Below are 25667 nucleotides of genomic sequence, written 5' to 3' on the forward strand. Positions count from 1 at the left end.
CTAGACCACCAGGGAGGATACCGACTGAGAAAATACGAATGCTGTTTATTAGTTTCTGAAGAGTGAATACATGACTTCCCTGACCGGGAATCAAACCCGGGCCGCGGCGGTGAGAGCGCCGAATCCTAGCCACTAGACCACCAGGGAAAAGTTGGGAGCTTTTTACCCACCAGAGAGCAGATTTACTGAGAAAGCTCTGGAAAAGTCAAACAGTAAGCGCGCAAAATGCTAGCCACTAGACCACCAGGGAGGATATTGACTGAGAAAATATGGATGCTGTTTATTAGTTTCTGAAGATTGAAAAGAGGACTACCCTGACCGGGAATCGAACCCGGGCCGCAGCGGTGAGAGCACCAAATCCTAGCCACTAGACCACCAGGGAAAAGTTGGTAGCTTTTTGCCCACCAGAGAGCAGATTTACTGAGAAAGCTCTGGAAAAGTCATCAAGTAGGCGCGCAAAATGCAAGCCACTAGACCACCAGGGAGGATATCGACCGAGAAAATACGAATGCTGTTTATTAGTTTCTGAAGATTGAAAAGAGGACTTCCCTGACCGGGAATCGAACCCGGGCCGCGGCGGTGAGAGCGCCGAATCCTAGCCACTAGACCACCAGGGAAAAGTTGGGAGCTTTTTGCCCACCAGAGAGCAGATTTACTGAGAAAGCTCTGGAAAATTATAAAGTAAGCGCGCAAAATGCAAGCCACTAGACCACCAGGGAGGATACCGACTGAGAAAATACGGATGCTGTTTATTAGTATCTGAAGATTGAAAAGAGGACCTCCCTGACCGGGAATCGAACCCTGGCCGCGGCGGTGAGAGCGCCGAATCCTAGCCACTAGACCACCAGGGAAAAGTTGGGAACTTTTTGCCCACCAGAGAGCAGATTTACTGAGAAAGCTCTGGAAAATTCTAAAGTAAGCGCGCAAAATGCAAGCCACTAGACCACCAGGGAGGATACCGACTGAGAAAATACGGATGCTGTTTATTAGTATCTGAAGATTGAAAAGAGGACTTCCCTGACCGGGAATCGAACCGGGGCCGCGGCGGTAAGAGCGCCGAATCCTAGCCACTAGACCACCAGGGAAAAGTTGGGAGCTTTTTGCCAACCAGAGAGCAGATTTACTGAGAAAGCTCTGGAAACGTCAAAAAGCAAGCGCGCAAAATGCTAGCCACTAGACCACCAGGGAGGATATCGACTGAGAAAATACGGATGCTGTTTAATAGTTTCTGAAGATTGAAAATACGACTTCCCTGACAGAGAAGCAAACCGGGCCGCGGCGGTGAGAGCGCCGAATCCTAGCCACTAGACCATCAGGGAAAAGTTGAGAGCTTTTTGCCCACCAGAGAGCAGATTTACTGAGAAAGCTCTGGAAACGTCAGAAAGTAAGCGCGCAAAATGCAAGCCACTAGACCACCAGGGAGGATACCGACTGAGAAAATACGGATGCTGTTTATTAGATTCTGAAGATTGAAAGGAGGACTTCCCTGACCGGGAATCGAACCCGGGCCGCGGTGGTGAGAGCGCCGAACCCTAGCCACTAGACCACCAGGGAAAAGTTGGTAACATTTTGCCCACCAGAGACCAGATTTACTGAGAAAGCTCTGGAAAAGTCAAAATGTAAGCGCGCAAAATGCAATTCACTAGACCACCAGGGAGGATACCGAGTGAGAAAATACGGATGCTGTTTATTAGTTTCTGAAGATTGAAAAGAGGACTTCCCTGACCGTAATCGAACCTGGGCCGTGGCGGTGAGAGCGCCGAATCCTAGTCCTAGCCACTAGACCACCAGGGAAGAATTGGGAACTTTTTTCCCACCAGAAACCAGATTTACTGAGAAAGCTCTGGAAAAGTCAAACAGTAAGCGCGCAAAATGCAAGCCACTAGACCACCAGGGAGGATACCGAGTGAGAAAATACGGATGCTGTTTATCAGTTTCTGAAGATTGAAAAGAGGACTTCCCTGACCGTAATCGAACCCGGGCCGTGGCGGTGAGAGCGCCGAATCCTAGCCACTAGTCCACCAGGGAAAAGTTGGTAACTTTTTGCCCACCAGAGAGCAGATTTACTGAGAAAGCTCTGGAAACGTCAAAAAGCAAGCGCGCAAACTGCTAGCCACTAGACCACCAGGGAGGATATCGACTGAGAAATTACGGATGCTGTTTATTAGTTTCTGAAGAGTGAAAATACGACTTCCCTGACCGGGAATCGAACCCGGGCCGCGGCGGTGAGAGCGCCGAATCCTAGCCACTAGACCACCAGGGAAAAGTTGGTAACTTTTTGCCCACCAGAGACCAGATTTACTGAGAAAGCTCTGGAAAAGTCAAAATGTAAGCGCGCAAAATGCAATCCACTAGACCACCAGGGAGGATACCGACTGAGAAATTACGGATGCTGTTTATTAGTTTCTGAAGAGTGAAAATACGACTTCCCTGACCGGGAATCGAACCCGGGCCGCGGCGGTGAGAGCGGCGAATCCTAGCCACTAGACCACCAGGGAAAAGTTGGTAACTTTTTGCCCACCAGAGACCAGATTTACTGAGAAAGCTCTGGAAAAGTCAAAATGTAAGCGCGCAAAATGCAATCCACTAGACCACCAGGGAGGATACCGACTGAGAAATTACGGATGCTGTTTATTAGTTTCTGAAGAGTGAAAATACGACTTCCCTGACCGGGAATCGAACCCGGGCCGCGGCGGTGAGAGCGCTGAATCCTAGCCACTAGACCACCAGGGAAAAGTTGGGAGCTTTTTGCCCACCAGAGAGCAGATTTACTGAGAAAGCTCTGGAAAAATCAAAAAGCAAGCGCGCAAAATGCAAGCCACTAGACCACCAGGGAGGAAATCGACCGAGAAAATACGAATGCTGTTTATTAGTTTCTGAAGATTGAAAAGAGGACTTCCCTGACCGGGAATCGAACCGGGGCTGCAGCAGTGAGGGTGCCGAATCCTAGCCACTAGACCACCAGGGAAAAGTTGGTAACCTTTTGCCCACCAGAGAGCAGATTTACTGAGAAAGCTCTGGAAACGTCAAAAAGCAAGCGCGCAAAATGCTAGCCACTAGACCACCAGGGAGGATATCGACTGAGAAAATACGGATGCTGTTTAATAGTTTCTGAAGATTGAAAATACGACTTCCCTGACAGAGAAGCAAACCGGGCCGCGGCGGTGAGAGCGCCGAATCCTAGCCACTAGACCATCAGGGAAAAGTTGAGAGCTTTTTGCCCACCAGAGAGCAGATTTACTGAGAAAGCTCTGGAAACGTCAGAAAGTAAGCGCGCAAAATGCAAGCCACTAGACCACCAGGGAGGATACCGACTGAGAAAATACGGATGCTGTTTATTAGATTCTGAAGATTGAAAGGAGGACTTCCCTGACCGGGAATCGAACCCGGGCCGCGGTGGTGAGAGCGCCGAACCCTAGCCACTAGACCACCAGGGAAAAGTTGGTAACATTTTGCCCACCAGAGACCAGATTTACTGAGAAAGCTCTGGAAAAGTCAAAATGTAAGCGCGCAAAATGCAATTCACTAGACCACCAGGGAGGATACCGAGTGAGAAAATACGGATGCTGTTTATTAGTTTCTGAAGATTGAAAAGAGGACTTCCCTGACCGGGAATCGAACCTGGGCCGTGGCGGTGAGAGCGCCGAATCCTAGTCCTAGCCACTAGACCACCAGGGAAGAATTGGGAACTTTTTTCCCACCAGAAACCAGATTTACTGAGAAAGCTCTGGAAAAGTCAAACAGTAAGCGCGCAAAATGCAAGCCACTAGACCACCAGGGAGGATACCGAGTGAGAAAATACGGATGCTGTTTATCAGTTTCTGAAGATTGAAAAGAGGACTTCCCTGACCGGGAATCGAACCCAGGCCGCGGCGGTGAGAGCGCCGAATCCTAGCCACTAGTCCACCAGGGAAAAGTTGGTAACTTTTTGCCCACCAGAGAGCAGATTTACTGAGAAAGCTCTGGAAACGTCAAAAAGCAAGCGCGCAAAGTGCTAGCCACTAGACCACCAGGGAGGATATCGACTGAGAAATTACGGATGCTGTTTATTAGTTTCTGAAGAGTGAAAATACGACTTCCCTGACCGGGAATCGAACCCAGGCCGCGGCGGTGAGAGCGCCGAATCCTAGCCACTAGACCACCAGGGAAAAGTTGGTAACTTTTTGCCCACCAGAGACCAGATTTACTGAGAAAGCTCTGGAAAAGTCAAAATGTAAGCGCGCAAAATGCAATCCACTAGACCACCAGGGAGGATACCGACTGAGAAATTACGGATGCTGTTTATTAGTTTCTGAAGAGTGAAAATACGACTTCCCTGACCGGGAATCGAACCCGGGCCGCGGCGGTGAGAGCGCTGAATCCTAGCCACTAGACCACCAGGGAAAAGTTGGGAGCTTTTTGCCCACCAGAGAGCAGATTTACTGAGAAAGCTCTGGAAACGTCAAAAAGCAAACGCGCAAAATGCTAGCCACTAGACCACCAGGGAGGATATCGACTGAGAAAATACGAATGCTGTTTATTAGTTTCTGAAGATTGAAAAGAGGACTTCCCTGACCGGGAATCGAACCCGGGCCGCGGCGGTGAGAGGGCCGAATCCTAGCCACTAGACCACCAGGGAAAGGTTGGGAGCTTTTTGACCACCAGAGAGCAGATTTACTGAGAAAGCTCTGGAAACGTCAGAAAGTAAGCGCGCAAAATGCTAGCCACTAGACCACCAGGGAGGATATCGACTGAGAAAATACGGATGCTGTTTTTTAGTATCTAAAGATTGAAAAGAGGACTTCCCTGACCGAGAAGCACACCCGGGCCACGGCGGTGAGAGCGCCGAATCCTAGCCACTAGACCACCAGGGAAGAGTTGGGAACTTTTTGCCCACCAGAAACCAGATTTACTGAGAAAGCTCTGGAAAAGTCAAACAGTAAGCGCGCAAAATGAAAGCCACTAGACCACCAGGGAGGATACCGACTGAGAAAATACGGATGCTGTTTATTAGTATCTGAAGATTGAAAAGAGGACTTCCATGACCGAGAAGCAAACCCGGGCCGCGGCGGTGAGAGCGCCGAATCCTAGCCACTAGACCACCAGGGAAGAGTTGGTAATTTTTTGCCCACCAGAGACCAGATTTACTTAGAAAGCTCTGGAAAAGTCAAAATGTAAGCGCGCAAAATCCAATCCACTAGACCACCAGGGAGGATACCGACTGAGAAAATACGGATGCTGTTTATTAGTATCTGAAGATTGAAAAGAGGACTTCCCTGACCGGGAATCGAACCCTGGCCGCGGCGGTGAGAGCGCTGAATCCTAGCCACTAGACCACCAGGGAAAAGTTGGAAACTTTTTGCCCACCAGAGAGCAGATTTACTGAGAAAGCTCTGGAAAAGTCAACAAGTAGGCGCGCAAAATGCAAGCCACTAGACCACCAGGGAGGATACCGACTGAGAAAATACGGATGCTGTTTATTAGTATCTGAAGATTGAAAAGAGGACTTCCCTGACCGAGAATCGAACCCGGGCCGCGGCGGTGAGAGCGCCGAATCCTAGCCACTAGACCACCAGGGAAAAGTTGGGAACTTGTTGCCCACCAGAAACCAGATTTACTGAGAAAGCTCTGGAAAAGTCAAACAGTAAGCGCGCAAAATGCAAGCCACTAGACCACCAGGGAGGATATCGACTGAGAAAATACGAATGCTGTTTATTAGTATCTGAAGATTGAAAAGAGGACTTCCCTGACCGGGAATCGAACCCGGGCCGCGGCAGTGAGAGCACCGAATCCTAGCCACTAGACCACCAGGGAAAAGTTGGGAGCTTTTTGCCCACCAGAGAGCAGATTTACTAAGAAAGCTCTGGAAACGTCAAAAAGCAAGCGCGCAAAATGCAAGCCACTAGACCACCAGGGAGGATACCGACTGAGAAAATACGGATGCTTTTTATTAGTATCTGAAGATTGAAAAGAGGACTTTCCTGACCGGGAATCGAACCCGGGCCGCGGCAGTGAGAGCACCGAATCCTAGCCACTAGACCACCAGGGAAAAGTTGGGAGCTTTTTGCCCACCAGAGAGCAGATTTACTGAGAAAGCTCTGGAAAAGTCAACAAGTAGGCGTGCAAAATGCAAGCCACTAGACCACCAGGGAGGATATCGACTGAGAAAATACGGATGCTGTTTATTAGTTTCTGAAGATTGAAAAGAGGACTTCCCTGACCAGGAATCGAACCCGGGCCGCGGTGGTGAGAGCGCCGAATCCTAGCCACTAGACCACCAGGGAAAAGTTGGGAACTTTTTGCCCACCAGAGAGCAGATTTACTGAGAAAGCTCTGGAAACGTCAAAAAGCAAGCGCGCAAAATGCTAGCCACTAGACCACCAGGGAGGATACCGACTGAGAAAATACGGATGCTGTTTATTAGTATCTGAAAATTGAAAAGAGGACTTACCTGACCGGGAATCGAACCCGGGCCGCGGCGGTGAGAGCGCGGAATCCTAGCCACCAGACCACCAGGGAAAAGTTGGGAACTTTTTGCCCACCAGGAACCAGATTTACTGAGAAAGCTCTGGAAAAGTCAAAAAGTAAGCGCGCAAAATGCAAGCCACTAGACCACCAGGGAGGATACCGACTGAGAAAATACGGATGCTGTTTATTAGTATCTGAAGATTGAAAAGAGGACTTCCCTGATCGGGAATCGAACCCGGGCCGCGGAGGTGAGAGCGCCGAATCCTAGCCACTAGACCACCAGGGAAAAGTTGGGAGCTTTTTGCCCACCAGAGAGCAGATTTACTGAGAAAGCTCTGGAAAAGTCAACAAGTAGGCGTGCAAAATGCAAGCCACTAGACCACCAGGGAGGATACCGACTGAGAAAATACGGATGCTGTTTATTAGTTTCTGAAGATTGAAAAGAGGACTTCCCTGACCGAGAATCGAACCCGGGCCGCGGTGGTGAGAGCGCTGAATACTAGCCACTAGACCACCAGGGAAAAGTTGGGAACTTTTTGCCCACCAGAGAGCAGATTTACTGAGAAAGCTCTGGAAACGTCAAAAAGCAAGCGCGCAAAATGCAAGCCACTAGACCACCAGGGAGGATACCGACTGAGAAAATACGGATGCTGTTTATTAGTATCTGAAGATTGAAAAGAGGACTTCCCTGACCGGGAATCGAACCCGGGCCGCGGCGTAGAGAGCGCCGAATCCTAGCCACTAGACCACCAGGGAAAAGATGGGAGCTTTTTGCCCACCAGAGAGCAGATTTACTGAGAAAGCTCTGGAAAAATCAAAAAGCAAGTGCGCAAAATGCAAGCCACTAGACCACCAGGGAGGATATCGACCGAGAAAATACGAATGCTGTTTATTAGTTTCTGAAGATTGAAAAGAGGACTTTCCTGACCGGGAATCGAACCCGGGCCGCGGCGGTGAGAGCGCGGAATCCTAGCCACCAGACCACCAGGGAAAAGTTGGGAACTTTTTGCCCACCAGGAACCAGATTTACTGAGAAAGCTCTGGAAAAGTCAAATAGTAAGCGCGCAAAATGCAAGCCACTAGACCACCAGGGAGGATACCGACTGAGAAAATACGGATGCTGTTTATTAGTATCTGAAGATTGAAAAGAGGACTTCCCTGACCGGGAATCGAACCCGGGCCGCGGCGGTGAGAGCGCCGAATCCTAGCCACTAGACCACCAGGGAAAAGTTGGGAGCTTTTTGCCCACCAGAGAGCAGATTTACTGAGAAAGCTCTGGAAAAGTCAAAAAGTAGGCGCGCAAAATGCAAGCCACTAGACCACCAGGGAGGATACCGACTGAGAAAATACGGATGCTGTTTATTAGTATCTGAAGATTGAAAAGAGGACTTCCATGACCGAGAAGCAAACCCGGGCCGCGGCGGTGAGAGCGCCGAATCCTAGCCACTAGACCACCAGGGAAAAGTTGGGAACTTTTTGCCCACCAGAGACCAGATTTACTGAGAAAGCTCTGGAAAAGTCAAAAAGTAAGCGCGCAAAATGCAAGCCACTAGACCACCAGGGAGGATACCGACTGAGAAAATACGGATGCTGTTTATTAGTATCTGAAGATTGAAAAGAGGACTTCCCTGACCGGGAATCGAACCCGGGCCGCGGCGGTGAGAGCGCCGAATCCTAGCCACTAGTCCACCAGGGAAAAGTTGGGAGCTTTTTGCCCACCAGAGAGCAGATTTACTGAGAAAGCTCTGGAAAAGTCAACAAGTAGGCGTGCAAAATGCAAGCCACTAGACCACCAGGGAGGATACCGACTGAGAAAATACGGATGCTGTTTATTAGTTTCTGAAGATTGAAAAGAGGACTTCCCTGACCGGAAATTGAACCCGGGCTGCAGCGGTGAGAGTGCTGAATACTAGCCACTAGACCACCAGGGAAAAGTTGGGAACTTTTTGCCCACCAGAGACCAGATTTACTGAGAAAGCTCTGGAAAATTCTAAAGTAAGCGCGCAAAATGCAAGCCACTAGACCACCAGGGAGGATATCGACCGAGAAAATACGGATGCTGTTTATTAGTCGCAGTTTTACTGAGAAAGCTCTGGAAAAATCAAAAAGCAAGCGCGAAAAATGCAAGCCACTAGACCACCAGGGAGGATATCGACCGAGAAAATACGGATGCTGTTTATTAGTTTCTGAAGATTGAAAAGAGGACTTCCCTGACCGGGAATTGAAACCAGGCCGCGGCGGTGAGAGCGCCGAATCCTAGCCACTAGACCACCAGGGAAATGTTGGGAACTTTTTCCCACCAGAGACCAGATTTACTGAGAAAGCTCTGGAAAAGTCAACAAGTAGGCGCGCAAAATGCAAGCCACTAGACCACCAGGGAGGATACCGACTGAGAAAATACGAATGCTGTTTATTAGTTTCTGAAGATTGAAAAGAAGACTTCCCTGACCGGGAATCGAACCCGGGCCGCAGCGGTGAGAGTGCTGAATACTAGCCACTAGACCACCAGGGAAAAGTTGGGAACTTTTTGCCCACCAGAGAGCAGATTTACTGAGAAAGCTCTGGAAACGTCAAAAAGCAAGCGCGCAAAATGCAAGCCACTAGACCACCAGGGAGGATACCGACTGAGAAAATACGGATGCTGTTTATTAGTATCTGAAGATTGAAAAGAAGACTTCCCTGACCGGGAATCGAACCCAGGCCGCGACGGTGAGAGCGCCGAATCCTAGCCACTAGACCACCAGGGAAAAGTTGGGAACTTTTTGCCCACCAGAGAGCAGATTTACTGAGAAAGCTCTGGAAACGTCAAAAAGCAAGCGCGCAAAATGCAAGCCACTAGACCACCAGGGAGGATACCGACTGAGAAAATACGGATGCTGTTTATTAGTATCTGAAGATTGAAAAGAAGACTTCCCTGACCGGGAATCGAACCCGGGCCGCGACGGTGAGAGCGCCGAATCCTAGCCACTAGACCACCAGGGAAAAGTTGGGAACTTTTTGCCCACCAGAGAGCAGATTTACTGAGAAAGCTCTGGAAACGTCAAAAAGCAAGCGCGCAAAATGCTAGCCACTAGACCACCAGGGAGGATATCGACTGAGAAAATACGGATGCTGTTTATTAGTTTCTGAAGATTGAAAAGAGGACTTCCCTGACCGGAAATTGAACCCGGGCTGCAGCGGTGAGAGTGCTGAATACTAGCCACTAGACCACCAGGGAAAAGTTGGGAACTTTTTGCCCACCAGAGACCAGATTTACTGAGAAAGCTCTGGAAAATTCTAAAGTAAGCGCGCAAAATGCAAGCCACTAGACCACCAGGGAGGATATCGACCGAGAAAATACGGATGCTGTTTATTTGTCGCAGTTTTACTGAGAAAGCTCTGGAAAAATCAAAAAGCAAGCGCGAAAAATGCAAGCCACTAGACCACCAGGGAGGATATCGACCGAGAAAATACGGATGCTGTTTATTAGTTTCTGAAGATTGAAAAGAGGACTTCCCTGACCGGGAATTGAAACCAGGCCGCGGCGGTGAGAGCGCCGAATCCTAGCCACTAGACCACCAGGGAAGAGTTGGGAACTTTTTGCACACCAGAGAGCAGATTTACTGAGAAAGCTCTGGAAACGTCAAAAAGCAAGCGCGCAAAATGCTAGCCACTAGACCACCAGGGAGGATATCGACTGAGAAAATACGGATGCTGTTTATTAGTTTCTGAAGATTGAAAAGAGGACTTCCCTGACCGGGAATTGAAACCAGGCCGCGGCGGTGAGAGCGCCGAATCCTAGCCACTAGACCACCAGGGAAAAGTTGGGAGCCTTTTACCCACCAGAGAGCAGATTTACTGAGAAAGCTCTGGAAAAATCAAAAAGCAAGCGCGCAAAATGCAAGCCACTAGACCACCAGGGAGGATATCGACCGAGAAAATACGAATGCTGTTTATTAGTTTCTGAAGATTGAAAAGAGGACTTCCCTGACCGGGAATCGAACCCGGGCCGCGGCGGTGAGAGCGCTGAATCCTAGCCACTAGACCACCAGGGAAATGTTGGGAACTTTTTCCCACCAGAGACCAGATTTACTGAGAAAGCTCTGGAAAAGTCAACAAGTAGGCGCGCAAAATGCAAGCCACTAGACCACCAGGGAGGATACCGACTGAGAAAATACGAATGCTGTTTATTAGTTTCTGAAGATTGAAAAGAGGACTTCCCTGACCGAGAAGCAAACCCGGGCCGCGGCGGTGAGAGCGCCGAATCCTAGCCACTAGACCACCAGGGAAAAATTGGGAACTTTTTGCCCACCAGAGAGCAGATTTACTGAGAAAGCTCTGGAAACGTCAAAAAGCAAGCGCGCAAAATGCAAGCCACTAGACCACCAGGGAGGATATCGACCGAGAAAATACGAATGCTGTTTATTAGTTTCTGAAGATTGAAAAGAGGACTTCCATGACCGGGAATCAAACACGGGCCGCGGCAGTGAGAGCGCCGAATCCTAGCCACTAGACCACCAGGGAAGAGTTGGGAACTTTTTGCACACCAGAGAGCAGATTTACTGAGAAAGCTCTGGAAACGTCAAAAAGCAAGCGCGCAAAATGCTAGCCACTAGACCACCAGGGAGGATACCGACTGAGAAAATACGGATGCTGTTTATTAGTTTCTGAAGATTGAAAAGAGGACTTCCCTGACCGGGAATCGAACCCGGGCCGCGGCGGTGAGAGCGCAGAATCCTAGCCACTAGACCACCAGGGAAAAGTTGGGAACTTTTTGCCCACCAGGAACCAGATTTACTGAGAAAGCTCTGGAAAAGTCAAAAAGTAAGCGCGCAAAATGCAAGCCACTAGACCACTAGGGAGGATATCGACCGAGAAAATACGAATGCTGTTTATTAGTTTCTGAAGATTGAAAAGAGGACTTCCCTGACCGGGAATCGAACCCGGGCCGCGGCGGTGAGAGCGCGGAATCCTAGCCACTAGACCACCAGGGAAGAGTTGGGAACTTTTTGCACACCAGAGAACAGATTTACTGAGAAAGCTCTAGAAAAATCAAAAAGCAAGCGCGCAAAATGCAAGCCACTAGACCACCAGGGAAGATACCGACTGAGAAAATACGGATGCTGTTTATTAGTATCTGAAGATTGAAAAGAGGACTTCCCTGACCAGGAATCGAACCCGGGCCGCGGCGGTGAGAGCGGGAATCCTAGCCACTAGACCACCAGGGAAAAGTTGAGAGCTTTTTGCCCACCAGAGAGCAGATTTATTGAGAAAGCTCTGAAAAAGTCAACAAGTAGGCGCGCAAAATGCAAGCCACTAGACCACCAGGGAGGATACCGACTGAGAAAATACGGATGCTGTTTATTAGTATCTGAAGATTGAAAAGAGGACTTACCTGACCGGGAATCGAACCCGGGCCGCGGCGGTGAGAGCGGGAATCCTAGCCACTAGACCACCAGGGAAAAGTTGGGAACTATTTGCCCACCAGAGAGCAGATTTACTGAGAAATCTCTGGAAACGTCAAAAAGCAAGCGCGCAAAATGCAAGCCACTAGACCACCAGGGAGGATACCGACTGAGAAAATACGGATGCTGTTTATTAGTTTCTGAAGATTGAAAAGGGGACTTCCCTGACCGGGAATCGAACCCGGGCCGCGGCGGTGAGAGCGCCGAATCCTAGCCACTAGACCACCAGGGAAAAGTTGGGAGCTTTTTGCCCACCAGAGAGCAGATTTACTGAGAAAGCTCTGGAAACGTCAAAAAGCAAGCGCGCAAAATGCTAGCCACTAGACCACCAGGGAGGATACCGACTGAGAAAATACGGATGCTGTTTATTAGTTTCTGAAGAGTGAAGAGAGGACTTCCCTGACCGGGAATCGAACCCGGGCCGCGGCAGTGAGAGCGCCGAATCCTAGCCACTAGACCACCAGGGAGGATACCGACTGAGAAAATACGAATGCAGTTTATTAGTATCTGAAGATTGAAAAGAGGACTTCCCTGACCGGGAATCGAACCCGGGCCGCGGCGGTGAGAGCGCCAAATCCTAGCCACTAGACAACCAGGGAAAAGTTGGGAGCTTTTTGCCCACCAGAGAGCAGATTTACTGAGAAAGCTCTGGAAAAATCAAAAAGCAAGCGCGCAAAATGCAAGCCACTAGACCACCAGGGAGGATACCGACTGAGAAAATACGGATGCTGTTTATTAGTTTCTGAAGATTGAAAAGAGGACTTCCCTGACCGGGAATCGAACCCGGGCCGCGGCGGTGAGAGCGCCGAATCCTAGCCACTAGACCACCAGGGAGGATATCAACCAAGAATATACGAATGCTGTTTATTAGTTTCTGAAGATTGAAAAGAGGACTTCTCTGACCGGGAATCGAACCCGGGCCGCGGCGGTGAGAGCGCCAAATCCTAGCCACTAGACAACCAGGGAAAAGTTGGGAGCTTTTTGCCCACCAGAGAGCAGATTTACTGAGAAAGCTCTGGAAAAATCAAAAAGCAAGCGCGCAAAATGCAAGCCACTAGACCACCAGGGAGGATACCGACTGAGAAAATACGGATGCTGTTTATTAGTTTCTGAAGATTGAAAAGAGGACTTCCCTGACCGGGAATCGAACCCGGGCCGCGGCGGTGAGAGCACCGAATCCTAGCCAATAGACCACCAGGGAAAAGTTGGGAACTTTTTGCCCACCAGAAACCAGATTTACTGAGAAAGCTCTGGAAATGTCAAACAGTAAGCGCGCAAAATGCAAGCCACTAGACCACCAGGGAGGATACCGACTGAGAAAATACGAATGCAGTTTATTAGTATCTGAAGATTGAAAAGAGGACTTCCCTGACCGGGAATCGAACCCGGGCCGTGGCAGTGAGAGCGCCGAATCCTAGCCACTAGACCACCAGGGAGGATACCGACTGAGAAAATACGAATGCAGTTTATTAGTATCTGAAGATTGAAAAGAGGACTTCCCTGACCGGGAATCGAACCCGGGCCGCGACGGTGAGAGCGCCGAATCCTAGCCACTAGACAACCAGGGAAAAGTTGGGAGCTTTTTGCCCACCAGAGAGCAGATTTACTGAGAAAGCTCTGGAAAAGTCAAAAAGTAGGCGCGCAAAATGCAAGCCACTAGACCACCAGGGAGGATACCGACTGAGAAAATACGGATGCTGTTTATTAGTATCTGAAGATTGAAAAGAGGACTTCCATGACCGAGAAGCAAACCCGGGCCGCGGCGGTGAGAGCGCCGAATCCTAGCCACTAGACCACCAGGGAAAAGTTGGGAACTTTTTGCCCACCAGAGACCAGATTTACTGAGAAAGCTCTGGAAAAGTCAAAAAGTAAGCGCGCAAAATGCAAGCCACTAGACCACCAGGGAGGATACCGACTGAGAAAATACGAATGCTGTTTATTAGTATCTGAAGATTGAAAAGAGGACTTCCCTGACCGGGAATCGAACCCGGGCCGCGGCGGTGAGAGCGCCGAATCCTAGCCACTAGTCCACCAGGGAAAAGTTGGGAGCTTTTTGCCCACCAGAGAGCAGATTTACTGAGAAAGCTCTGGAAAAGTCAACAAGTAGGCGTGCAAAATGCAAGCCACTAGACCACCAGGGAGGATACCGACTGAGAAAATACGGATGCTGTTTATTAGTTTCTGAAGATTGAAAAGAGGACTTCCCTGACCGGAAATTGAACCCGGGCTGCAGCGGTGAGAGTGCTGAATACTAGCCACTAGACCACCAGGGAAAAGTTGGGAACTTTTTGCCCACCAGAGACCAGATTTACTGAGAAAGCTCTGGAAAATTCTAAAGTAAGCGCGCAAAATGCAAGCCACTAGACCACCAGGGAGGATATCGACCGAGAAAATACGGATGCTGTTTATTAGTCGCAGTTTTACTGAGAAAGCTCTGGAAAAATCAAAAAGCAAGCGCGAAAAATGCAAGCCACTAGACCACCAGGGAGGATATCGACCGAGAAAATACGGATGCTGTTTATTAGTTTCTGAAGATTGAAAAGAGGACTTCCCTGACCGGGAATTGAAACCAGGCCGCGGCGGTGAGAGCGCCGAATCCTAGCCACTAGACCACCAGGGAAAAGTTGGGAGCCTTTTGCCCACCAGAGAGCAGATTTACTGAGAAAGCTCTGGAAAAATCAAAAAGCAAGCGCGCAAAATGCAAGCCACTAGACCACCAGGGAGGATATCGACTGAGAAAATACGAATGCAGTTTATTAGTATCTGAAGATTGAAAAGAGGACTTCCCTGACCGGGAATCGAACCCGGGCCGCGGCGGTGAGAGCGCTGAATCCTAGCCACTAGACCACCAGGGAAATGTTGGGAACTTTTTCCCACCAGAGACCAGATTTACTGAGAAAGCTCTGGAAAAGTCAACAAGTAGGCGCGCAAAATGCAAGCCACTAGACCACCAGGGAGGATACCGACTGAGAAAATACGAATGCTGTTTATTAGTTTCTGAAGATTGAAAAGAAGACTTCCCTGACCGGGAATCGAACCCGGGCCGCAGCGGTGAGAGTGCTGAATACTAGCCACTAGACCACCAGGGAAAAGTTGGGAACTTTTTGCCCACCAGAGAGCAGATTTACTGAGAAAGCTCTGGAAACGTCAAAAAGCAAGCGCGCAAAATGCAAGCCACTAGACCACCAGGGAGGATACCGACTGAGAAAATACGGATGCTGTTTATTAGTATCTGAAGATTGAAAAGAAGACTTCCCTGACCGGGAATCGAACCCGGGCCGCGACGGTGAGAGCGCCGAATCCTAGCCACTAGACCACCAGGGAAAAGTTGGGAACTTTTTGCCCACCAGAGAGCAGATTTACTGAGAAAGCTCTGGAAACGTCAAAAAGCAAGCGCGCAAAATGCTAGCCACTAGACCACCAGGGAGGATATCGACTGAGAAAATACGGATGCTGTTTATTAGTTTCTGAAGATTGAAAAGAGGACTTCCCTGACCGGAAATTGAACCCGGGCTGCAGCGGTGAGAGTGCTGAATACTAGCCACTAGACCACCAGGGAAAAGTTGGCAACTTTTTGCCCACCAGAGACCAGATTTACTGAGAAAGCTCTGGAAAATTCTAAAGTAAGCGCGCAAAATGCAAGCCACTAGACCACCAGGGAGGATATCGACCGAGAAAATACGGATGCTGTTTATTTGTCGCAGTTTTACTGAGAAAGCTCTGGAAAAATCAAAAAGCAAGCGCGAAAAATGCAAGCCACTAGACCACCAGGGAGGATATCGACCGAGAAAATACGGATGCTGTTTATTAGTTTCTGAAGATTGAAAAGAGGACTTCCCTGACCGGGAATTGAAACCAGGCCGCGGCGGTGAGAGCGCCGAATCCTAGCCACTAGACCACCAGGGAAGAGTTGGGAACTTTTTGCACACCAGAGAGCAGATTTACTGAGAAAGCTCTGGAAACGTCAAAAAGCAAGCGCGCAAAATGCTAGCCACTAGACCACCAGGGAGGATATCGACTGAGAAAATACGGATGCTGTTTATTAGTTTCTGAAGATTGAAAAGAGGACTTCCCTGACCGGGAATTGAAACCAGGCCGCGGCGGTGAGAGCGCCGAATCCTAGCCACTAGACCACCAGGGAAAAGTTGGGAGCCTTTTACCCACCAGAGAGCAGATTTACTGAGAAAGCTCTGGAAAAATCAAAAAGCAAGCGCGCAAAATGCAAGCCACTAGACCACCAGGGAGGATATCGACCGAGAAAATACGAATGCTGTTTATTAGTTTCTGAAGATTGAAAAGAGGACTTCCCTGACCGGGAATCGAACCCGGGACGCGGCGGTGAGAGCGCTGAATCCTAGCCACTAGACCACCAGGGAAATGTTGGGAACTTTTTCCCACCAGAGACCAGATTTACTGAGAAAGCTCTGGAAAAGTCAACAAGTAGGCGCGCAAAATGCAAGCCACTAGACCACCAGGGAGGATACCGACTGAGAAAATACGAATGCTGTTTATTAGTTTCTGAAGATTGAAAAGAGGACTTCCCTGACCGAGAAGCAAACCCGGGCCGCGGCGGTGAGAGCGCCGAATCCTAGCCACTAGACCACCAGGGAAAAATTGGGAACTTTTTGCCCACCAGAGAGCAGATTTACTGAGAAAACTCTGGAAAAGTCAAAAAGCAAGCGCGCAAAATGCAAGCCACTAGACCACCAGGGAGGATATCGACCGAGAAAATACGAATGCTGTTTATTAGTTTCTGAAGATTGAAAAGAGGACTTCCCTGACCGGAAATCGAACCCGGGCCACGGTGGTGAGAGCGCCGAATCCTAGCCACTAGACCACCAGGGAAGAGTTGGGAACTTTTTGCACACCAGAGAGCAGATTTACTGAGAAAGCTCTGGAAACGTCAAAAAGCAAGCGCGCAAAATGCAAGCCACTAGACCACCAGGGAGGATATCGACCGAGAAAATACGAATGCTGTTTATTAGTTTCTGAAGATTGAAAAGAGGACTTCCATGACCGGGAATCAAACACGGGCCGCGGCAGTGAGAGCGCCGAATCCTAGCCACTAGACCACCAGGGAAGAGTTGGGAACTTTTTGCACACCAGAGAGCAGATTTACTGAGAAAGCTCTGGAAACGTCAAAAAGCAAGCGCGCAAAATGCTAGCCACTAGACCACCAGGGAGGATACCGACTGAGAAAATACGGATGCTGTTTATTAGTTTCTGAAGATTGAAAAGAGGACTTCCCTGACCGGGAATTGAAACCAGGCCGCGGCGGTGAGAGCACCGAATCCTAGCCACTAGACCACCAGGGAAAAGTTGGGAACTTTTTGCCCACCAGGAACCAGATTTACTGAGAAAGCTCTGGAAAAGTCAAAAAGTAAGCGCGCAAAATGCAAGCCACTAGACCACTAGGGAGGATATCGACCGAGAAAATACGAATGCTGTTTATTAGTTTCTGAAGATTGAAAAGAGGACTTCCCTGACCGGGAATCGAACCCGGGCCGCGGCGGTGAGAGCGCGGAATCCTAGCCACTAGACCACCAGGGAAGAGTTGGGAACTTTTTGCACACCAGAGAACAGATTTACTGAGAAAGCTCTAGAAAAATCAAAAAGCAAGCGCGCAAAATGCAAGCCACTAGACCACCAGGGAAGATACCGACTGAGAAAATAGGGATGCTGTTTATTAGTATCTGAAGATTGAAAAGAGGACTTCCCTGACCAGGAATCGAACCCGGGCCGCGGCGCTGAGAGCGGGAATCCTAGCCACTAGACCACCAGGGAAAAGTTGAGAGCTTTTTGCCCACCAGAGAGCAGATTTATTGAGAAAGCTCTGAAAAAGTCAACAAGTAGGCGCGCAAAATGCAAGCCACTAGACCACCAGGGAGGATACCGACTGAGAAAATACGGATGCTGTTTATTAGTATCTGAAGATTGAAAAGAGGACTTACCTGACCGGGAATCGAACCCGGGCCGCGGCGGTGAGAGCGGGAATCCTAGCCACTAGACCACCAGGGAAAAGTTGGGAACTATTTGCCCACCAGAGAGCAGATTTACTGAGAAATCTCTGGAAACGTCAAAAAGCAAGCGCGCAAAATGCAAGCCACTAGACCACCAGGGAGGATACCGACTGAGAAAATACGGATGCTGTTTATTAGTTTCTGAAGATTGAAAAGGGGACTTCCCTGACCGGGAATCGAACCCGGGCCGCGGCGGTGAGAGCGCCGAATCCTAGCCACTAGACCACCAGGGAAAAGTTGGGAGCTTTTTGCCCACCAGAGAGCAGATTTACTGAGAAAGCTCTGGAAAAATCAAAAAGCAAGCGCGCAAAATGCAAGCCACTAGACCACCAGGGAGGATACCGACTGAGAAAATACGGATGCTGTTTATTAGTTTCTGAAGAGTGAAAGGAGGACTTCCCTGACCGGGAATCGAACCCGGGCCGCGGCGGTGAGAACGCCGAATCCTAGCCACTAGACCACCAGGGAAGAGTTGGGAACTTTTTGCACACCAGAGAGCAGATTTACTGAGAAAGCTCTGGAAACGTCAAAAAGCAAGCGCGCAAAATGCTAGCCACTAGACCACCAGGGAGGATACCGACTGAGAAAATACGGATGCTGTTTATTAGTTTCTGAAGAGTGAAGAGAGGACTTCCCTGACCGGGAATCGAACCCGGGCCGCGGCAGTGAGAGCGCCGAATCCTAGCCACTAGACCACCAGGGAGGATACCGACTGAGAAAATACGAATGCAGTTTATTAGTATCTGAAGATTGAAAAGAGGACTTCCCTGACCGGGAATCGAACCCGGGCCGCGGCGGTGAGAGCGCCAAATCCTAGCCACTAGACAACCAGGGAAAAGTTGGGAGCTTTTTGCCCACCAGAGAGCACATTTACTGAGAAAGCTCTGGAAAAATCAAAAAGCAAGCGCGCAAAATGCAAGCCACTAGACCACCAGGGAGGATACCGACTGAGAAAATACGGATGCTGTTTATTAGTTTCTGAAGATTGAAAAGAGGACTTCCCTGACCGGGAATCGAACCCGGGCCGCGGCAGTGAGAGCGCCGAATCCTAGCCACTAGACCACCAGGGAGGATACCGACTGAGAAAATACGAATGCAGTTTATTAGTATCTGAAGATTGAAAAGAGGACTTCCCTGACCGGGAATCGAACCCGGGCCGCGGCGGTGAGAGCGCCAAATCCTAGCCACTAGACAACCAGGGAAAAGTTGGGAGCTTTTTGCCCACCAGAGAGCACATTTACTGAGAAAGCTCTGGAAAAATCAAAAAGCAAGCGCGCAAAATGCAAGCCACTAGACCACCAGGGAGGATACCGACTGAGAAAATACGGATGCTGTTTATTAGTTTCTGAAGATTGAAAAGAGGACTTCCCTGACCGGGAATCGAACCCGGGCCGCGGCGGTGAGAGCGCCGAATCCTAGCCACTAGACCACCAGGGAGGATATCAACCAAGAATATACGAATGCTGTTTATTAGTTTCTGAAGATTGAAAAGAGGACTTCTCTGACCGGGAATCGAACCCAGGCCGCGGCGGTGAGAGCACCGAATCCTAGCCAATAGACCACCAGGGAAAAGTTGGGAACTTTTTGCCCACCAGAAACCAGATTTACTGAGAAAGCTCTGGAAATGTCAAACAGTAAGCGCGCAAAATGCAAGCCACTAGACCACCAGGGAGGATACCGACTGAGAAAATACGAATGCAGTTTATTAGTATCTGAAGATTGAAAAGAGGACTTCCCTGACCGGGAATCGAACCCGGGCCGCGACGGTGAGAGCGCCGAATCCTAGCCACTAGACAACCAGGGAAAAGTTGGGAGCTTTTTGCCCACCAGAGAGCAGATTTACTGAGAAAGCTCTGGAAAAATCAAAAAGCAAGCGCGCAAAATGCAAGCCACTAGACCACCAGGGAGGATACCGACTGAGAAAATACGGATGCTGTTTATTAGTTTCTGAAGAGTGAAAGGAGGACTTCCCTGACCGGGAATCGAACCCGGGCCGCGGCGGTGAGAACGCCGAATCCTAGCCACTAGACCACCAGGGAAGAGTTGGGAACTTTTTGCCCACCAGAAACCAGATTTACTGAGAAAGCTCTGGAAATGTCAAACAGTAAGCGCGCAAAATGCAAGCCACTAGACCACCAGGGAGGATACCGACTGAGAAAATACGAATGCAGTTTATTAGTATCTGAAGATTGAAAAGAGGACTTCCCTGACCGGGAATCGAACCCGGGCCGTGGCAGTGAGAGCGCCGAATCCTAGCCACTAGACCACCAGGGAGGATACCGACTGAGAAAATACGAATGCAGTTTATTAGTATCTGAAGATTGAAAAGAGGACTTCCCTGACCGGGAATCGAACCCGGGCCGCGACGGTGAGAGCGCCGAATCCTAGCCACTAGACAACCAGGGAAAAGTTGGGAGCTTTTTGCCCACCAGAGAGCAGATTTACTGAGAAAGCTCTGGAAAAATCAAAAAGCAAGCGCGCAAAATGCAAGCCACTAGACCACCAGGGAGGATACCGACTGAGAAAATACGGATGCTGTTTATTAGTTTCTGAAGATTGAAAAGAGGACTTCCCTGACCGGAAATCGAACCCGGGCCGCGGCGGTGAGAGCGCCGAATCCTAGCCACTAGACCACCAGGGAAAAGTTGGGAGCTTTTTGCCCCCCAGAGAGCAGATTTACTGAGAAAGCTCTGGAAAAGTCAACAAGTAGGCGCGCAAAATGCAAGCCACTAGACCACCAGGGAGGATACCGACTGAGAAAATACGGATGCTGTTTATTAGTATCTGAAGATTGAAAAGAGGACTTCCCTGACCGGGAATCAAACCCGGGCCGCGGCGGTGAGAACGCCGAATCTTAGTCCTAGCCACTAGACCACCAGGGAGGATATCGACCAAGAAAATACGAATGCTGTTTATTAGTTTCTGAAGATTGAAAAGAGGACTTCCCTGACCGGGAATCGAACCCGGGCCGCGGCGGTGAGAGCGCCGAATCCTAGCCACTAGACCACCAGGGAAAAGTTGGGAGCTTTTTGCCCACCAGAAACCAGATTTACTGAGAAAGCTCTGGAAATGTCAAACAGTAAGCGCGCAAAATGCAAGCCACTAGACCACCAGGGAGGATACCGACTGCGAAAATACGGATGCTGTTTATTAGTTTCTGAAGAGTGAAAAGAGGACTTCTCTGACCGGGAATCGAACCCGGGCCGCGGCGGTGAGAACGCCGAATCCTAGCCACTAGACCACCAGGGAAGAGTTGGGAACTTTTTGCACACCAGAGAGCAGATTTACTGAGAAAGCTCTGGAAACGTCAAAAAGCAAGCGCGCAAAATGCTAGCCACTAGACCACCAGGGAGGATACCGACTGAGAAAATACGGATGCTGTTTATTAGTTTCTGAAGAGTGAAAAGAGGACTTCCCTGACCGGGAATTGAACCCGGGCCGCGGCGGTGAGAGCGCCGAATCCTAGCCACTAGACCACCAGGGAAAAGTTGGGAGCTTTTTGCCCACCAGAGAGCAGATTTACTGAGAAAGCTCTGGAAAAGTCAACAAGTAGGCGCGCAAAATGCTAGCCACTAGACCACCAGGGAGGATACCGACTGAGAAAATACGGATGCTGTTTATTAGTATCTGAAGATTGAAAAGAGGACTTCCCTGACCGGGAATCGAACCCGGGCCGCGGCGGTGAGAGCGCCGAATCCTAGCCACTAGACCACCAGGGAAAAGTTGGGAGCTTTTTGCCCACCAGAAACCAGATTTACTGAGAAAGCTCTGGAAATGTCAAACAGTAAGCGCGCAAAATGCAAGCCACTAGACCACCAGGGAGGATACCGACTGAGAAAATACGAATGCAGTTTATTAGTATCTGAAGATTGAAAAGAGGACTTCCCTGACCGGGAATCGAACCCGGGCCGCGGCAGTGAGAGCGCCGAATCCTAGCCACTAGACCACCAGGGAGGATACCGACTGAGAAAATACGAATGCAGTTTATTAGTATCTGAAGATTGAAAAGAGGACTTCCCTGACCGGGAATCGAACCCGGGCCGCGGCGGTGAGAGCGCCGAATCCTAGCCACTAGACAACCAGGGAAAAGTTGGGAGCTTTTTGCCCACCAGAGAGCAGATTTACTGAGAAAGCTCTGGAAAAATCAAAAAGCAAGCGCGCAAAATGCAAGCCACTAGACCACCAGGGAGGATACCGACTGAGAAAATACGAATGCAGTTTATTAGTATCTGAAGATTGAAAAGAGGACTTCCCTGACCGGGAATCGAACCCAGGCCGCGGCAGTGAGAGCGCCGAATCCTAGCCACTAGACCACCAGGAAGGATACCGACTGAGAAAATACGGATGCTGTTTATTAGTTTCTGAAGATTGAAAAGAGGACTTCCCTGACCGGGAATCGAACCCGGGCCGCGGCGGTGAGAGCGCCGAATCCTAGCCACTAGACCACCAGGGAAAAGTTGGGAGCTTTTTGCCCACCAGAGAGCAGATTTACTGAGAAAGCTCTGGAAAAGTCAACAAGTAGGCGCGCAAAATGCAAGCCACTAGACCACCAGGGAGGATATCGACCAAGAAAATACGAATGCTGTTTATTAGTTTCTGAAGATTGAAAAGAGGACTTCCCTGACCGGGAATCGAACCCGGGCCGCGGCGGTGAGAGCGCCGAATCCTAGCCACTAGACCACCAGGGAAAAGTTGGGAGCTTTTTGCCCACCAGAAACCAGATTTACTGAGAAAGCTCTGGAAATGTCAAACAGTAAGCGCGCAAAATGCAAGCCACTAGACCACCAGGGAGGATACCGACTGAGAAAATACGGATGCTGTTTATTAGTATCTGAAGATTGAAAAGAGGACTTCCCTGACCGGGAATCGAACCCGGGCCGTGGCGGTGAGAGCGCCGAATCCTAGCCACTAGACCACCAGGGAAAAGTTGGGAGCTTTTTGCCCACCAGAGAGCAGATTTACTGAGAAAGCTCTGGAAAAATCAAAAAGCAAGCGCGCAAAATGCAAGCCACTAGACCACCAGGGAGGATACCGACTGCGAAAATACGGATGCTGTTTATTAGTTTCTGAAGAGTGAAAAGAGGACTTCTCTGACAGGGAATCGAACCCGGGCCGCGGCGGTGAGAACGCCGAATCCTAGCCACTAGACCACCAGGGAAGAGTTGGGAACTTTTTGCACACCAGAGAGCAGATTTACTGAGAAAGCTCTGGAAACGTCAAAAAGCAAGCGCGCAAAATGCTAGCCACTAGACCACCAGGGAGGATACCGACTGAGAAAATACGGATGCTGTTTATTAGTTTCTGAAGAGTGAAAAGAGGACTTCCCTGACCGGGAATTGAACCCGGGCCGCGGCGGTGAGAGCGCCGAATCCTAGCCACTAGACCACCAGGGAAAAGTTGGGAGCTTTTTGCCCACCAGAGAGCAGATTTACTGAGAAAGCTCTGGAAAAGTCAACAAGTAGGCGCGCAAAATGCAAGCCACTAGACAACCAGGGAGGATACCGACTGAGAAAATACGGATGCTGTTTATTAGTATCTGAAGATTGAAAAGAGGACTTCCCTGACCGGGAATCGAACCCGGGCCGCGGCGGTGAGAGCGCCGAATCCTAGCCACTAGACCACCAGGGAAAAGTTGGGAGCTTTTTGCCCACCAGAAACCAGATTTACTGAGAAAGCTCTGGAAATGTCAAACAGTAAGCGCGCAAAATGCAAGCCACTAGACCACCAGGGAGGATACCGACTGAGAAAATACGAATCTAGTTTATTAGTATCTGAAGATTGAAAAGAGGACTTCCCTGACCGGGAATCGAACCCGGGCCGCGGCGGTGAGAGCGCCGAATCCTAGCCACTAGACAACCAGGGAAAAGTTGGGAGCTTTTTGCCCACCAGAGAGCAGATTTACTGAGAAAGCTCTGGAAAAATCAAAAAGCAAGCGCGCAAAATGCAAGCCACTAGACCACCAGGGAGGATACCGACTGAGAAAATACGGATGCTGTTTATTAGTTTCTGAAGATTGAAAAGAGGACTTCCCTGACCGGGAATCGAACCCGGGCCGCGGCGGTGAGAGCGCCGAATCCTAGCCACTAGACCACCAGGGAAGAGTTGGGAACTTTTTGCACACCAGAGAGCAGATTTACTGAGAAAGCTCTGGAAACGTCAAAAAGCAAGCGCGCAAAATCCTAGCCACTAGACCACCAGGGAAAAGTTGGGAGCTTTTTGCCCACCAGAGAGCAGATTTACTGAGAAAGCTCTGGAAAAGTCAACAAGTAGGCGCGCAAAATGCAAGCCACTAGACAATCAGGGAGGATACCGACTGAGAAAATACGGATGCTGTTTATTAGTATCTGAAGATTGAAAAGAGGACTTCCCTGACCGGGAATCAAACCCGGGCCGCGGCGGTGAGAACGCCGAATCTTAGTCCTAGCCACTAGACCACCAGGGAGGATATCGACCAAGAAAATACGAATGCTGTTTATTAGTTTCTGAAGATTGAAAAGAGGACTTCCCTGACCGGGAATCGAACCCGGGCCGCGGCGGTGAGAGCGCCGAATCCTAGCCACTAGACCACCAGGGAAAAGTTGGGAGCTTTTTGCCCACCAGAAACCAGATTTACTGAGAAAGCTCTGGAAATGTCAAACAGTAAGCGCGCAAAATGCAAGCCACTAGACCACCAGGGAGGATACCGACTGAGAAAATACGGATGCTGTTTATTAGTATCTGAAGATTGAAAAGAGGACTTCCCTGACCGGGAATCGAACCCGGGCCGCGGCGGTGAGAGCGCCGAATCCTAGCCACTAGACCACCAGGAAAAAGTTGGGAGCTTTTTGCCCACCAGAGAGCAGATTTACTGAGAAAGCTCTGGAAAAATCAAAAAGCAAGCGCGCAAAATGCAAGCCACTAGACCACCAGGGAGGATACCGACTGAGAAAATACGGATGCTGTTTATTAGTTTCTGAAGAGTGAAAAGAGGACTTCCCTGACCGGGAATCGAACCCGGGCCGCGGCGGTGAGAGCGCCGAATCCTAGCCACTAGACCACCAGGGAAGAGTTGGGAACTTTTTGCACACCAGAGAGCAGATTTACTGAGAAAGCTCTGGAAACGTCAAAAAGCAAGCGCGCAAAATGCTAGCCACTAGACCACCAGGGAGGATACCGACTGAGAAAATACGGATGCTGTTTATTAGTTTCTGAAGAGTGAAAAGAGGACTTCCCTGACCGGGAATTGAACCCGGGCCGCGGCGGTGAGAGCGCCGAATCCTAGCCACTAGACCACCAGGGAAAAGTTGGGAGCTTTTTGCCCACCAGAGAGCAGATTTACTGAGAAAGCTCTGGAAAAGTCAACAAGTAGGCGCGCAAAATGCAAGCCACTAGACCACCAGGGAGGATACCGACTGAGAAAATACGGATGCTGTTTATTAGTATCTGAAGATTGAAAAGAGGACTTCCCTGACCGGGAATCGAACCCGGGCCGCGGCGGTGAGAGCGCCGAATCCTAGCCACTAGACCACCAGGGAGGATATCGCCCAAGAAAATACGAATGCTGTTTATTAGTTTCTGAAGATTGAAAAGAGGACTTCCCTGACCGGGAATCGAACCCGGGCCGCGGCGGTGAGAGCGCCGAATCCTAGCCACTAGCCCACCAGGGAAAAGATGGGAGCTTTTTGCCCACCAGAAACCAGATTTACTGAGAAAGCTCTGGAAATGTCAAACAGTAAGCGCGCAAAATGCAAGCCACTAGACCACCAGGGAGGATACC

General features: G+C 49.7%; 42 non-coding genes across 42 annotated transcripts; all 42 read right to left on the bottom strand.

The window, feature by feature from the left end:
• Positions 1 to 75: 75 nt before the first annotated feature.
• Positions 76 to 147, bottom strand: TRNAE-CUC (transfer RNA glutamic acid (anticodon CUC)). Its single transcript has one exon. It is a non-coding gene; the product is annotated as a tRNA-Glu (tRNA).
• Positions 148 to 545: 398 nt separating this feature from the next.
• On the bottom strand, positions 546 to 617 carry TRNAE-CUC (transfer RNA glutamic acid (anticodon CUC)). The gene has a single exon. It is a non-coding gene; the product is annotated as a tRNA-Glu (tRNA).
• Positions 618 to 779: 162 nt separating this feature from the next.
• TRNAE-CUC (transfer RNA glutamic acid (anticodon CUC)) lies at positions 780 to 851 on the bottom strand. Its single transcript has one exon. It is a non-coding gene; the product is annotated as a tRNA-Glu (tRNA).
• Positions 852 to 2191: 1340 nt separating this feature from the next.
• Positions 2192 to 2263, bottom strand: TRNAE-CUC (transfer RNA glutamic acid (anticodon CUC)). Its single transcript has one exon. It is a non-coding gene; the product is annotated as a tRNA-Glu (tRNA).
• Positions 2264 to 2661: 398 nt separating this feature from the next.
• On the bottom strand, positions 2662 to 2733 carry TRNAE-CUC (transfer RNA glutamic acid (anticodon CUC)). The gene has a single exon. It is a non-coding gene; the product is annotated as a tRNA-Glu (tRNA).
• A 1343-nt stretch (positions 2734 to 4076) lies between these two features.
• On the bottom strand, positions 4077 to 4148 carry TRNAE-CUC (transfer RNA glutamic acid (anticodon CUC)). Its single transcript has one exon. It is a non-coding gene; the product is annotated as a tRNA-Glu (tRNA).
• Positions 4149 to 4311: 163 nt separating this feature from the next.
• Positions 4312 to 4383, bottom strand: TRNAE-CUC (transfer RNA glutamic acid (anticodon CUC)). The gene has a single exon. It is a non-coding gene; the product is annotated as a tRNA-Glu (tRNA).
• Positions 4384 to 5486: 1103 nt separating this feature from the next.
• On the bottom strand, positions 5487 to 5558 carry TRNAE-CUC (transfer RNA glutamic acid (anticodon CUC)). Its single transcript has one exon. It is a non-coding gene; the product is annotated as a tRNA-Glu (tRNA).
• A 163-nt stretch (positions 5559 to 5721) lies between these two features.
• TRNAE-CUC (transfer RNA glutamic acid (anticodon CUC)) lies at positions 5722 to 5793 on the bottom strand. Its single transcript has one exon. It is a non-coding gene; the product is annotated as a tRNA-Glu (tRNA).
• Positions 5794 to 7131: 1338 nt separating this feature from the next.
• TRNAE-CUC (transfer RNA glutamic acid (anticodon CUC)) lies at positions 7132 to 7203 on the bottom strand. Its single transcript has one exon. It is a non-coding gene; the product is annotated as a tRNA-Glu (tRNA).
• Positions 7204 to 7601: 398 nt separating this feature from the next.
• TRNAE-CUC (transfer RNA glutamic acid (anticodon CUC)) lies at positions 7602 to 7673 on the bottom strand. The gene has a single exon. It is a non-coding gene; the product is annotated as a tRNA-Glu (tRNA).
• Positions 7674 to 9357: 1684 nt separating this feature from the next.
• TRNAE-CUC (transfer RNA glutamic acid (anticodon CUC)) lies at positions 9358 to 9429 on the bottom strand. The gene has a single exon. It is a non-coding gene; the product is annotated as a tRNA-Glu (tRNA).
• A 980-nt stretch (positions 9430 to 10409) lies between these two features.
• On the bottom strand, positions 10410 to 10481 carry TRNAE-CUC (transfer RNA glutamic acid (anticodon CUC)). The gene has a single exon. It is a non-coding gene; the product is annotated as a tRNA-Glu (tRNA).
• A 632-nt stretch (positions 10482 to 11113) lies between these two features.
• TRNAE-CUC (transfer RNA glutamic acid (anticodon CUC)) lies at positions 11114 to 11185 on the bottom strand. The gene has a single exon. It is a non-coding gene; the product is annotated as a tRNA-Glu (tRNA).
• An 866-nt stretch (positions 11186 to 12051) lies between these two features.
• TRNAE-CUC (transfer RNA glutamic acid (anticodon CUC)) lies at positions 12052 to 12123 on the bottom strand. The gene has a single exon. It is a non-coding gene; the product is annotated as a tRNA-Glu (tRNA).
• A 163-nt stretch (positions 12124 to 12286) lies between these two features.
• Positions 12287 to 12358, bottom strand: TRNAE-CUC (transfer RNA glutamic acid (anticodon CUC)). Its single transcript has one exon. It is a non-coding gene; the product is annotated as a tRNA-Glu (tRNA).
• A 295-nt stretch (positions 12359 to 12653) lies between these two features.
• TRNAE-CUC (transfer RNA glutamic acid (anticodon CUC)) lies at positions 12654 to 12725 on the bottom strand. The gene has a single exon. It is a non-coding gene; the product is annotated as a tRNA-Glu (tRNA).
• Positions 12726 to 14674: 1949 nt separating this feature from the next.
• Positions 14675 to 14746, bottom strand: TRNAE-CUC (transfer RNA glutamic acid (anticodon CUC)). The gene has a single exon. It is a non-coding gene; the product is annotated as a tRNA-Glu (tRNA).
• A 397-nt stretch (positions 14747 to 15143) lies between these two features.
• TRNAE-CUC (transfer RNA glutamic acid (anticodon CUC)) lies at positions 15144 to 15215 on the bottom strand. The gene has a single exon. It is a non-coding gene; the product is annotated as a tRNA-Glu (tRNA).
• A 2857-nt stretch (positions 15216 to 18072) lies between these two features.
• TRNAE-CUC (transfer RNA glutamic acid (anticodon CUC)) lies at positions 18073 to 18144 on the bottom strand. Its single transcript has one exon. It is a non-coding gene; the product is annotated as a tRNA-Glu (tRNA).
• Positions 18145 to 18307: 163 nt separating this feature from the next.
• Positions 18308 to 18379, bottom strand: TRNAE-CUC (transfer RNA glutamic acid (anticodon CUC)). Its single transcript has one exon. It is a non-coding gene; the product is annotated as a tRNA-Glu (tRNA).
• Positions 18380 to 18542: 163 nt separating this feature from the next.
• On the bottom strand, positions 18543 to 18614 carry TRNAE-CUC (transfer RNA glutamic acid (anticodon CUC)). Its single transcript has one exon. It is a non-coding gene; the product is annotated as a tRNA-Glu (tRNA).
• A 295-nt stretch (positions 18615 to 18909) lies between these two features.
• TRNAE-CUC (transfer RNA glutamic acid (anticodon CUC)) lies at positions 18910 to 18981 on the bottom strand. The gene has a single exon. It is a non-coding gene; the product is annotated as a tRNA-Glu (tRNA).
• A 295-nt stretch (positions 18982 to 19276) lies between these two features.
• Positions 19277 to 19348, bottom strand: TRNAE-CUC (transfer RNA glutamic acid (anticodon CUC)). The gene has a single exon. It is a non-coding gene; the product is annotated as a tRNA-Glu (tRNA).
• Positions 19349 to 19878: 530 nt separating this feature from the next.
• On the bottom strand, positions 19879 to 19950 carry TRNAE-CUC (transfer RNA glutamic acid (anticodon CUC)). Its single transcript has one exon. It is a non-coding gene; the product is annotated as a tRNA-Glu (tRNA).
• A 903-nt stretch (positions 19951 to 20853) lies between these two features.
• On the bottom strand, positions 20854 to 20925 carry TRNAE-CUC (transfer RNA glutamic acid (anticodon CUC)). The gene has a single exon. It is a non-coding gene; the product is annotated as a tRNA-Glu (tRNA).
• Positions 20926 to 21323: 398 nt separating this feature from the next.
• Positions 21324 to 21395, bottom strand: TRNAE-CUC (transfer RNA glutamic acid (anticodon CUC)). The gene has a single exon. It is a non-coding gene; the product is annotated as a tRNA-Glu (tRNA).
• Positions 21396 to 21558: 163 nt separating this feature from the next.
• TRNAE-CUC (transfer RNA glutamic acid (anticodon CUC)) lies at positions 21559 to 21630 on the bottom strand. The gene has a single exon. It is a non-coding gene; the product is annotated as a tRNA-Glu (tRNA).
• A 163-nt stretch (positions 21631 to 21793) lies between these two features.
• Positions 21794 to 21865, bottom strand: TRNAE-CUC (transfer RNA glutamic acid (anticodon CUC)). Its single transcript has one exon. It is a non-coding gene; the product is annotated as a tRNA-Glu (tRNA).
• A 60-nt stretch (positions 21866 to 21925) lies between these two features.
• On the bottom strand, positions 21926 to 21997 carry TRNAE-CUC (transfer RNA glutamic acid (anticodon CUC)). Its single transcript has one exon. It is a non-coding gene; the product is annotated as a tRNA-Glu (tRNA).
• A 295-nt stretch (positions 21998 to 22292) lies between these two features.
• On the bottom strand, positions 22293 to 22364 carry TRNAE-CUC (transfer RNA glutamic acid (anticodon CUC)). The gene has a single exon. It is a non-coding gene; the product is annotated as a tRNA-Glu (tRNA).
• Positions 22365 to 22527: 163 nt separating this feature from the next.
• On the bottom strand, positions 22528 to 22599 carry TRNAE-CUC (transfer RNA glutamic acid (anticodon CUC)). Its single transcript has one exon. It is a non-coding gene; the product is annotated as a tRNA-Glu (tRNA).
• Positions 22600 to 22762: 163 nt separating this feature from the next.
• Positions 22763 to 22834, bottom strand: TRNAE-CUC (transfer RNA glutamic acid (anticodon CUC)). Its single transcript has one exon. It is a non-coding gene; the product is annotated as a tRNA-Glu (tRNA).
• A 398-nt stretch (positions 22835 to 23232) lies between these two features.
• Positions 23233 to 23304, bottom strand: TRNAE-CUC (transfer RNA glutamic acid (anticodon CUC)). Its single transcript has one exon. It is a non-coding gene; the product is annotated as a tRNA-Glu (tRNA).
• Positions 23305 to 23467: 163 nt separating this feature from the next.
• On the bottom strand, positions 23468 to 23539 carry TRNAE-CUC (transfer RNA glutamic acid (anticodon CUC)). The gene has a single exon. It is a non-coding gene; the product is annotated as a tRNA-Glu (tRNA).
• A 163-nt stretch (positions 23540 to 23702) lies between these two features.
• On the bottom strand, positions 23703 to 23774 carry TRNAE-CUC (transfer RNA glutamic acid (anticodon CUC)). Its single transcript has one exon. It is a non-coding gene; the product is annotated as a tRNA-Glu (tRNA).
• Positions 23775 to 23937: 163 nt separating this feature from the next.
• TRNAE-CUC (transfer RNA glutamic acid (anticodon CUC)) lies at positions 23938 to 24009 on the bottom strand. The gene has a single exon. It is a non-coding gene; the product is annotated as a tRNA-Glu (tRNA).
• A 404-nt stretch (positions 24010 to 24413) lies between these two features.
• TRNAE-CUC (transfer RNA glutamic acid (anticodon CUC)) lies at positions 24414 to 24485 on the bottom strand. Its single transcript has one exon. It is a non-coding gene; the product is annotated as a tRNA-Glu (tRNA).
• Positions 24486 to 24648: 163 nt separating this feature from the next.
• TRNAE-CUC (transfer RNA glutamic acid (anticodon CUC)) lies at positions 24649 to 24720 on the bottom strand. Its single transcript has one exon. It is a non-coding gene; the product is annotated as a tRNA-Glu (tRNA).
• Positions 24721 to 24883: 163 nt separating this feature from the next.
• On the bottom strand, positions 24884 to 24955 carry TRNAE-CUC (transfer RNA glutamic acid (anticodon CUC)). Its single transcript has one exon. It is a non-coding gene; the product is annotated as a tRNA-Glu (tRNA).
• Positions 24956 to 25118: 163 nt separating this feature from the next.
• Positions 25119 to 25190, bottom strand: TRNAE-CUC (transfer RNA glutamic acid (anticodon CUC)). The gene has a single exon. It is a non-coding gene; the product is annotated as a tRNA-Glu (tRNA).
• A 163-nt stretch (positions 25191 to 25353) lies between these two features.
• Positions 25354 to 25425, bottom strand: TRNAE-CUC (transfer RNA glutamic acid (anticodon CUC)). Its single transcript has one exon. It is a non-coding gene; the product is annotated as a tRNA-Glu (tRNA).
• Positions 25426 to 25667: the final 242 nt, after the last annotated feature.

This window comes from Hyla sarda, unplaced genomic scaffold, assembly GCF_029499605.1.
Source record: "Hyla sarda isolate aHylSar1 unplaced genomic scaffold, aHylSar1.hap1 scaffold_490, whole genome shotgun sequence".
In the NCBI taxonomy this organism is placed as follows: domain Eukaryota; kingdom Metazoa; phylum Chordata; class Amphibia; order Anura; family Hylidae; genus Hyla; species Hyla sarda.